This window comes from Leucoraja erinacea, chromosome 26 (genome assembly GCF_028641065.1).
Source record: "Leucoraja erinacea ecotype New England chromosome 26, Leri_hhj_1, whole genome shotgun sequence".
Lineage (NCBI taxonomy): Eukaryota > Metazoa > Chordata > Chondrichthyes > Rajiformes > Rajidae > Leucoraja > Leucoraja erinaceus.
The window spans coordinates 13,672,964-13,682,813 of NC_073402.1; the positions used below are offsets into that span (position 1 = coordinate 13,672,964).

The 9,850-nt window shown below is 42.1% G+C and overlaps 1 non-coding gene across 1 annotated transcript; it reads right to left on the bottom strand.

The window, feature by feature from the left end:
* Nucleotides 1–7,600: 7,600 nt before the first annotated feature.
* LOC129709985 (U6 spliceosomal RNA) lies at nt 7,601–7,702 on the bottom strand. The gene has a single exon (XR_008725614.1). It is a non-coding gene; the product is annotated as a U6 spliceosomal RNA (small nuclear RNA).
* Nucleotides 7,703–9,850: the final 2,148 nt, after the last annotated feature.

Below are 9,850 nucleotides of genomic sequence, written 5' to 3' on the forward strand. Positions count from 1 at the left end.
TCTAATCTATCCTGCCAAAGCACTGCTGTAATATCTTCCCTGATAAGCAATGCAACACCTCCTCCTCTTGCCCCTCCAATTCTATCACACCTGAAGCAACGAAATCCTGGAATATTTAGTTTCCAATCACAGCCCTCCTGCAACCATGTTTCACTGATCGCCACAACATCATACTTCCAGGTGTCAATCCAGGCTCTAAGTTTATCCACCTTTCTTACAATGCTCCTAGCATTAAAATATACACATTTAAGAAACGCACCATCTCTTATTCTCTGTTTATTTTCTTTTTCTTCTCTCTCCCCTACATTTTGGGTCAGAGTGCTACCATTCTCTGCCTCCTGCCTTGCACACTGACTGCTAGCTTTCCCAATTCGAGTCCCTCCCCCCAACCATACTGGTTTAAAGTCTCCCCAGTAGCCTTTCCAAATCTCCCCGCCAGGATATCTATCTTCCTTACTCTTTATTTTTCTGGCTGTTGATTTGTGAAAATCCATGCAAATTTGTCCTTTTCTCTATCTAGTTATCGAACAATCATTAAATATCATGTTTTAAAGATACACCCCCTTTCCTTGGTTATCATCTTATACTTCCAGCAACATTCTGGGCAGAACAATTTCAAGTTGAACGGTGCAAATAAAAGTCTATTTTGACTGCAAGTTGGAGGTATAGTTTCCAAACCCTTAGATCCCTTGCAACCCCTTGGCGATCTCGGCTGAGAAACATTGTTTTACTTTGCACTAACCTTACGATAGCACGCAACAAAAGCTTTGCACTGTACCTCGGTACACGTGACAATAAGCTAAACTGAAACTCCCTGCTCCATTTTTAACCATATCTCCACTTTCGGCTGAATCCAGCAAAGCAAGGCAGACTCACATTGAGAAGGTAAAGGGGCTGTCCCACTGCGGCGACCTAATCTGCGAGCTCAGAAGAGTTTGCCCTCGACTCAAACTCGCAGCATGGTCGACACGTGGCCCGAGGAGGTCCTGTGAGGTCACTGGAACTCTCCTTCATGCTCGAGGGAAGTTCCAGCATAGTCGCGGCCTCAGTTTGGTTGAGAAAATATTTCAGCACGTTGAAAAATCTTCCGCAGGTAAAAATTGGTCGGCATGGTTCTTTTGAACTCGTAGTGCAGTGGAGTGGGGTCACTATGTAGTTATAGGCAGTCAAGGTCGAAGTTTGCGCGAAGTACGCACATTACGTCATTTACGCATATAAATGTGTTGTTATAAACCACTGATATGCACTTCTAAGCACCAAGCCTTCACTTCATTCATACAAAAGCAACGGCATTTTGGACTGGAAATTGTATTGGTGATTTGGTTTAGGCCAAAATGAGCTGTTATTGTGGACTGTGGGATGGCTTTGAAAAGTGGTGGACTGAGGTTGAAAATTCTAATCAACTGGGTGTAACACGAGAGATATTGAGAAATTCACAAATTCGGGTCATGACACTTAATTAACAATAAAGAGAGAGGGTGGATTTGGCTGCCTGAAGCAGTCAGTCCGTCAAGAGTACTGTGGCCATATTCAGGCTCGAGCTTTGCCTGTGTGATTAGTATGAGAATAATGGCTTCAAAAGTGCTGACAGATTTTGGGCGTCGCATGGCGTCGGGCGGTGACATCATCAAGCAACGCCACGCGCTAGGCGTACGCCGTCAAGACGCTGCGTATGCCCACAATGCGCCTGCGTGCGTACGCAGGCTGACAGGCCGCTGGCGCACGAAGATTTCGGAGCCATGCGCGATGTCGGGACCAGCCCTGCACAACTCCATACCCCTCCGCGCTTCTAAGTGGGACCGGCCCCGCGCGGCCATACGGTGCCTGTACGCCTCAAGCGACCACGAGGTCACGTAATTTGCGAGCCAAGGCGGGACAGGCCCTTAACACGTTTGAAGAAAATGAATGAAATATACAAATCTGTTTTAATATCACTTCACTTTTATTCCCGGTTTGTGTACTGATATTCTGACGATCAGTGTTCGTGCAAGAGCCCCTTGAATAATTCTAAGGGGTGACAGCACTCTGATTGTGCACGTATGTACAAATGTTGCTCAAGCAGAACAAATTGTTTGGAAACTATTCCTCCACACCCTCCTCTCCCTCCACCCTTCACTGCTTAAATTGATTCTTCCATTGAAATGTTTGCACTCATTGTCCCACAACTTTAACCCTCGTTTCACCCTTTTGTCAAATGAATTTGCATTTAATGATTTGGTGGATGGGTATTCCTGTCATTTATAGTCCTCAGGAAATGGTAACAAGGAAAGTAATTATCCCACTGTATACTATAACTGGTTGATCCAGTCCAATTGGATTTCAATGAGATTAGTATATTCTTCCATAATTTGCATTTTCTTCGTTATGCTTAAATGCAATCCCACACCCACAGCCATTACGGCTGTTTTTTTTACAACTATTTTATGGGATGGTGGAAACAATGGCAATGTAGCCCATCCTTACTTGTCCATGAGATTGTGGTAGTGAGCTGCCTTTTAGTTGCAAAATTGTACACAGCTCATTTTACATCTGCTCCAAAATAAAATTGGAACATTTTATCGTGCATATATCACAATCAAAATCCTGATTGCCTATCAGAACACATGAGTGAGTACAGATCAGGCCAACCCTGTTCATATACAAGGTGAAATACCAAAGATCAGTTTATTGTCACATGTGCCAATTAAGGTACAGTGTAACTCAAATTACGAAAGGTGCAAATAGAAGCTGAGAACAACTCTATTCTGAGCCGGCAACCCAAGTAAAACATTTAAAAAACCTCAAAACATACTGCCAAGCAGAAACAAATCATTCAAAATTTGGTGCAAATTTGGGCAAATGATGAGCTAATATGGAATGTGTGAACTGACAGAGGCAGACATTTTACTTCCTGCACTCGCAATAAGCATATAATTAGCAAGTACTAAGAATTAGCCCAAAGTGCAGTTGAGTCAAATAACAATACAGTTACAGTGACACAATCAAGCTGATGTGGTATTGTTTCAGAGAATAAATAGTGGGACCTGAGTTAAGAGGGTCTCTCAGTGTCAATTTTGAATCAAATGTTTATAAGAACACAAAGTTACAAAACTTTCATTGAATAGTTTTTCAAGTGGTATATTAGGTCATCTTATCTTTAGACTTTACATTAGACTTCCGAGCTAGAGCTGGTAACAGGCCCTTTGACTCACCGAGTCCACGCTGACCAACGATCACCCCATACACTAGCACAGTCCTACACACGTGAGACAAGCCTGCACATCTTTGGAGTGTGGGAGGAAACCGGAGCACCCGGAGGAAACCCACGTGGTTACAGGGGGAATGTACAAACTCTGTACAGACAGCATCGGTAATCAGAATCGAACCCGGGTCTCTGGCGCTGTGAGGCAACATGGCAACTGTTGCGCCACCGTGCCATCCTAACATTATCTTTTAATGTTTCTCAAGTAAGTGGGCACTCCTAACCATACTCTCCTGGTCACATTTAACCAAGTGTGGTGGGCAGTTTTCCTCATGAATCAAACATGACAAAAAAGGAAATTCAGATTTAAAAATCTTCTTTCATTTTGTCACGGAGTTATCAGGTGCAGAACTACCATTGAGGTTTGTTCTCTTTTATGATTTAGGAATGCAAACTTGCAAACTTAAAGACCACTCAAATAGACAATGAACCGGTCATCTGTCTTTATGGCATTGGTTAAGGTTCAAAAGGCACTTTGGGATCACTTGCGCAGATGAGCAGAAGATACTTCCATTTAATATTTTCAAAAATCACTTGGGTCATTACAACAGACAAGCTTTTTGCACATTTTTCTGAGAATATGAACTGATGACTTCAGTTTTAATAGGATTGAAGTTACGACATAGGAATTTTGTTTTCCATCAACCATGTACTTATATTGGGATTTTTGTGTCAGCAGTTTTATTTCCACCTTGTTCTGATTGCACTGGACTTAAATCTGTTACACAATTTTCAAGAAACATCAAGCGAGTGCTAATTGGGTTTTGCACAACAGAGTTTGACCATAAGTAATCTTTTTCCGCATGTTATTCTAATTGAGCAACAACTCAAAGCTACTTTTAACTTTGTTCTGGAAATTGCTGGTTTGGCATATACCTGACCACCATTAAACAATAATATGGTCAGCGTTTTATGACACCAGTATGGTACTTACTGTATGTGTATCCTATTATGAGTAGTTTAAGGAGCAGCTCACAGTCCGAACTACAGGATAGTGAATTAATGAAACCTTTCCAAAAATGCCCACAGCCTAAAATGATTGTGCAAAAATAAATTCACATCTGCAACCTATGCACCTACAGTAAGTATATAATTTTTAGAATGTTGATTAAGACAAGTTGAGTTTGTTGTCAAATGCAGAAGGTCAGTGAGTTACAGATACAATGAACATCTTGCGTCACAGGCAGAAAGACTCAGACAACACCCAAAAATATGAAATTATACAGAAATCATACATAAGTAAGTTGTGCAGGACAAGAGAAAAGAAAAAGACTGTGCACAATGGCACAGCGGTAGAGCTGCCACTCCACAGCGCCAGAGACCAAGGTTCCATCCTGATGACAGGTACTGTCTGTACAGAGTTTGTACGTTCTCCCTGTGACCACGTGGGTTTACTCCAGGTGCTCTGGTTTCCTCTCACACTCCAAAGATGTACAGGTGTGTAGGTTGATTGGCTTTGCTAAGTTGTAAAATTGACCCTGGTGTGTGTAGATTAGTGTATGGGGTGATCACCGGTTGGCATGGACTTGCTAGGCTGAAGGGCCTGTTTCCAGGCTGTATCTCTAAAGTCTAAAGACATTGTGGACCAAAATGCTTGTTCCTGTGTTATACTTTTCTATGTTCTAATTTCTAACACAAATTTAAAAATGCATCCATGGCAGGGTAAGGAGGGATCTGTAGTTACAAAGAACTGCAGATGCCGGTTTACATTGTGTTCTGATGCTGAAGAAGGATTTGGATTGTGCAAATCGGTTGAAGAGCATCAAAGCTGTAGAAAAGCAGCTGCTGCTGAAACTGGTGTTGTGGGATTTCAGACGTCAGTACTTTCTGCCTGACAGTAGCAGCAAGTTGAGGTCATGGCCCAGATGGTGGGGATCCTGATGATAGGTAGCTATGATATAGAGTCGCAGAGTCATAGAGTCGTACAGCATGGAAACAACCCTTTCGGCCAACTTGCGCACACCGGCCAATATGTCTCATCTACACTTGTCTCACCTGCCTGTGTTTGGCCCATATTCCTCCAAACTTGTCCTATCCATGTACCTGCCTAAATGTTTCTTAACCTTCGTGATAGTACCTGCCTTGACTATCTCCTCCGGCAGCTCATTCCATACACCCACCATACTTTGTGTGAAAAATCTGTCCCTATTAAATCTTCCCCCCACACCCTCCCCCCTCACCATAAACCTATGTTCTCTGGTTATCGACTCCACTGCTTTGGGCAAGATACTCTCTCAATGGTACTGAGGAATCTTCACTAGATGGACCAAGCTGACTCCAACACTCTCTGCAGGGGGAATAATTTAGCAGAAATATTTGGTGAATACTCGTATTTATTGTGAGATGACTGACTTCTGCAGAGTATATTAGATTTGGTTGAAAAACAACATCCTGAACTTCCACATTTATTTGTACGTATGTGCCAGCTCTGCAAGCTGCTGTCAGAGTTCCTGTAGTGGATTGATGAGAGCCTCAGCAATATTCCTCATTGCATACTCCATGAACACTTCACAACTGAAACTCTCATGCTTCTCCTTATTGTTATGCAAAACCCAGCTGTAGAAAATGTATTAAATGATAATTTACGACAGCTTAGCTGGATGAATTATGGATCTCTTCGACTTGAAAATGTTATTCTGTCATTATGTAATGACACCAATGTACCAGATATCTTCCACCTTGCAAATTCGTACTAAGATCACCATCAATGGACAGATTACTTTACTTTAAACTTGAGACTATAGAGTTACAGTACAGAAACAGGCCATATGACCTACCGACTCCGCGCCAATCTGCGGTCACCCCTACACAAGCACACTAGGGACCATTTACGATTTTACAGAAGCTGATTGGCCTACAAACTTGTACGGCTTTGGAATGGGGGAGGAAACCGGAGCACCCGGAGTAAACCCACGTAGTCACAGGGAGAACGTACAAACTCCGTGCAGACAGCTCCCGTAGTCAGGATCGAACCCAGATCTCTGACGCTGTAAGGCAGCAACTCTACCACTGTGCCACTGTGCAACCCCACTGTGCCACAATGCAAGAGAAATCCCTACTTTGTCAAGAAAGGCCATCAGATCTTTCATGTTTACCGAGGTTTGTTTCATAATCTCTTCCAGAAAGATTGCACCTTTAACTGTGTTGCAATTTTATGAAAGGGGGACTTTTAATGTTGATTCTCAGCACAAATCTTTTACGGCAGTCATGAACTTCTCAGCTTCTGATACAAAGACCAAAGACCTGTAACACCACAAGTACCCTATTCCCTAGATATTTTGCTGAATATGAATAATATTTGGTAATATATTGCAGGTGGAAAACCTTGGATCGATAAGACAGTGTTACATTCAACTCTGCAACCCTGAAAGTGTTGATACAGCATGCAAACATGCTGTACATAAAAAGTACAAAGTTAGTAAACATTGTCATCTTGATCTTAAGTTGAAGACTTATATTTTATATTTTGTGATCAAATTCTCTCAGGTCAGACTTCACATTTGGGAATCACTATAAGTCTCTTTTGATCAAAGGCACGGAAAAATATTTGTAGGGAAGGGCATGAAATGTTACATTTCAATCAATTAATCAATCAATCAGTTTTATTCATCACATACACAATAAAGTTGAACTTGCCAGCAGCGGTAAAATAAAAAAAAAACACACACAATACACAATAAAATTGAACACAACATCCACCACAGCATTCTTCACTGTGGTAGAAGGCACAAAGTACAGTCAGTCCTCCTCCATTGTTTCCCCCTTGGTCAGTGCCATAAACCTCCTCAGTCACCGCTGTGGGCGGCCAGATGTACAGGCCCTCTCGTCAGGACGGTAAGTCCCAAATCGGCGCCTCCCTCCCGAAGACCGCGGCTTCAGGATGTTGTAGGCCGCAGGCCGGTGGTCGGGGCTCTTCCCCGAGGATCCCCGGTGAGGGATCCCACTCCGGATGTCCTAGGCACGGAACGCCGCACCCGCAGCTAGAAGCTCCGCAGACCACGGCTTCAGGATGTTATAAGCCGCAGGCCAGCAATCGGAGCACTCCTTTCTGGCAAATGCTACAACTGTTTGGGTGACTAGCAGACCACTCACGACCATACAGTCATCCCCTGGCAACATGTCGCAGTTGGCGTGGGGTGTCACCAGGGAGTCGCCTGTATGATCATGAGAGGTCGCCTGTATGGTCGTGATTGGTCTCCTAGTCACACAAAGATTCGTAGCGTCTTTCTGGTCGCCGCTGAATCTTCAACATGTTGAACATTTTCGGCGACCTATAACGGGTGCCGGCAGTTGCCGAAAAGGTCGCGTAAGTGGGACACGTAAGTAAATTGATCCTTTACTTGGATCAATTCTCCAGTAATAAATATGGACCATATCATAAATTTGCGTGTCGTGCTTGGACAGGGTCCATGCTAATCCTCCCTGTATTGTTCCAATTTTAGTACATATTGCTGCCGAAATGAAGACTCATATGAGCCAGCACTACCTTTTATGCCGGTACTTCAAACAGGGGCATCTCCAGTAGTACATGTTTAGCTCTAAACTTTGGTACTTGCCTCTGAAGGAAGTAAATATAATATAAGGCCGTGCATTGGTAATGCTCACACACATGGAGCAAAGCACAATTTACTCTTTAGTGTATTAGTGCGACCCTAACCTCCCATCTATCACATTGGAGACATTTGAAATATCTTTAATCGGACTTATTGGACTTTATCTTGCACTTTATGTTTTATTTGTACACTGTGGATGGCTTGACTGTAATCATGGATAGTCTTTTCTTTGACTGGATGGAACACAACAAAAAGCACTGCACTCTACCTCGGTACATGTGACAATAATATACTAAACTAAGGTACTTTTAAGAACTTCAACACACGAAGGGCATAAGATGGTGCTGGAAAAAAAGCAACACTTTATGTTTAAGAAAGAGCTACAGATGCTGGAATAATCGAAGGTAGACAAAAATGCTGCAGAACCTCAGCAGGTGAGGCAGCATCTATGGAGAGAAGGAATATACAACGTTTCGGTGCAACACTTTGTGTACTGTCTTGGTAAAGTCTACCAGTCTGATACCACAACCATACTTTTGTATTTATTAATGACTGGTTATATTTAATGTGATTTTACTGAATCACATACAAAACAAATAATTTCATTTTATCTAGCTACATGTGACAATACAGTTCTATTGAATTCCATTTTTTGTGCAAAGTACACAAGCATCTTAATAGTTTGGGTTTAGATAAAATGTTATCTTGCATCACATGCTGTGAAATAGTTTTTCTAGGACTTTGGCATTTTAGACTGGAACTACGTGCTAATTAAGATCGATAAAGGAGAAAATATGCTGCTGTCATTTGGTGGACTGGGAGGAGAGGTTATCTACTAAGAGTGTTTCTCTCTCCATGTTAACACAAGTACAGTTCATTCCTTGTATTCTTTGTTTTATTTCAGATTTCCGGAACCTATCCTATTTTGCCTCTAGATTGAAGTGGGAGGAACATAAACATGAGAGCAACCAGTTGAGTTGAATGACATGTTTTTGTTTACATTTGTCGTGAATTTCTGCATTATTGATAATCACTGCTTAAATCTGGGAATAAAACTGCAAGCAAAACAGATATCTTTTTTGTATCCAAATCAAGAAACAAAGCAAGTGAAAGATCATACTTCCCGGACAAGGGATATGAAGTAGTATATTAATGAGCAGGAGTGGAATGTACCTGTAATTAAAATAGCCTATAAATCAGACAAAATAGAAGGGCTTTTACAAGCAGCAACTTGCACGCTATTCCAATGTTGCCCTGTGCAAATATGCAGCTGGACTGATTCTGAGAAATGTATGGGCTGATAAGCACTTTGTTGCACTTGATGAGATGCTATTAAAGTATGATTTTTTTTTAATTTAAAATTTGGCATTCAGACTTTTATGCATTAAAAAAAATTGAACTTGCTCCCTAAGGTACTTCTGTGCTGTTGAACTGGATAAGTGTGTGCAATGGTTGACAATTACCTCAACAATGCCTCTCATGTGTTCAGGTTATGAGATAATGTGAAGCCGTTCTTGTATCCTCATGATGCACCTCCTCTTCCATCCAGACCTTCCAATATCTCCTGAAGCATTTAGAGTAGTGACATATAGGACAGTCTTTCTAAAGGAGTGAAAAATAGTTCATGCTATACAAGTCGGCTGCCAGTGGCTAGAGGAGTTCTGCAGGGGTCAGTGCTGGGGCTTCTACTCTTCACGTTGTATATTAATGATTTGGACAAGGAGATTGAAGGCTTTGTGGCCAAGTTTGCGGGAAGATTATGAAAATAGATGGAGGTGTAGGTAGTGTAGAGAAAGCAGGCACGCTGCAGAAGGACATGGGCAGGTTGGGAGAGTGGGCAGAGTGTGAAAGTGTGGAGTCATGCATTTTGGTAGTAGGAATAAAGGCGTAGACTATTTTCTAAATGGGGAGAGAACCAGAAATTGGAGGTGCAAAGGAACTTGGGAGTGCTGGTGCAGGATTCCCAAAAAGTTAATCTGTAAAGTCGAGTCGTTAGTAAAGAAAGCAAACTCAATGCTGGCATTTATTTCAAGAGGGCTTGCATACAAAAACAGAG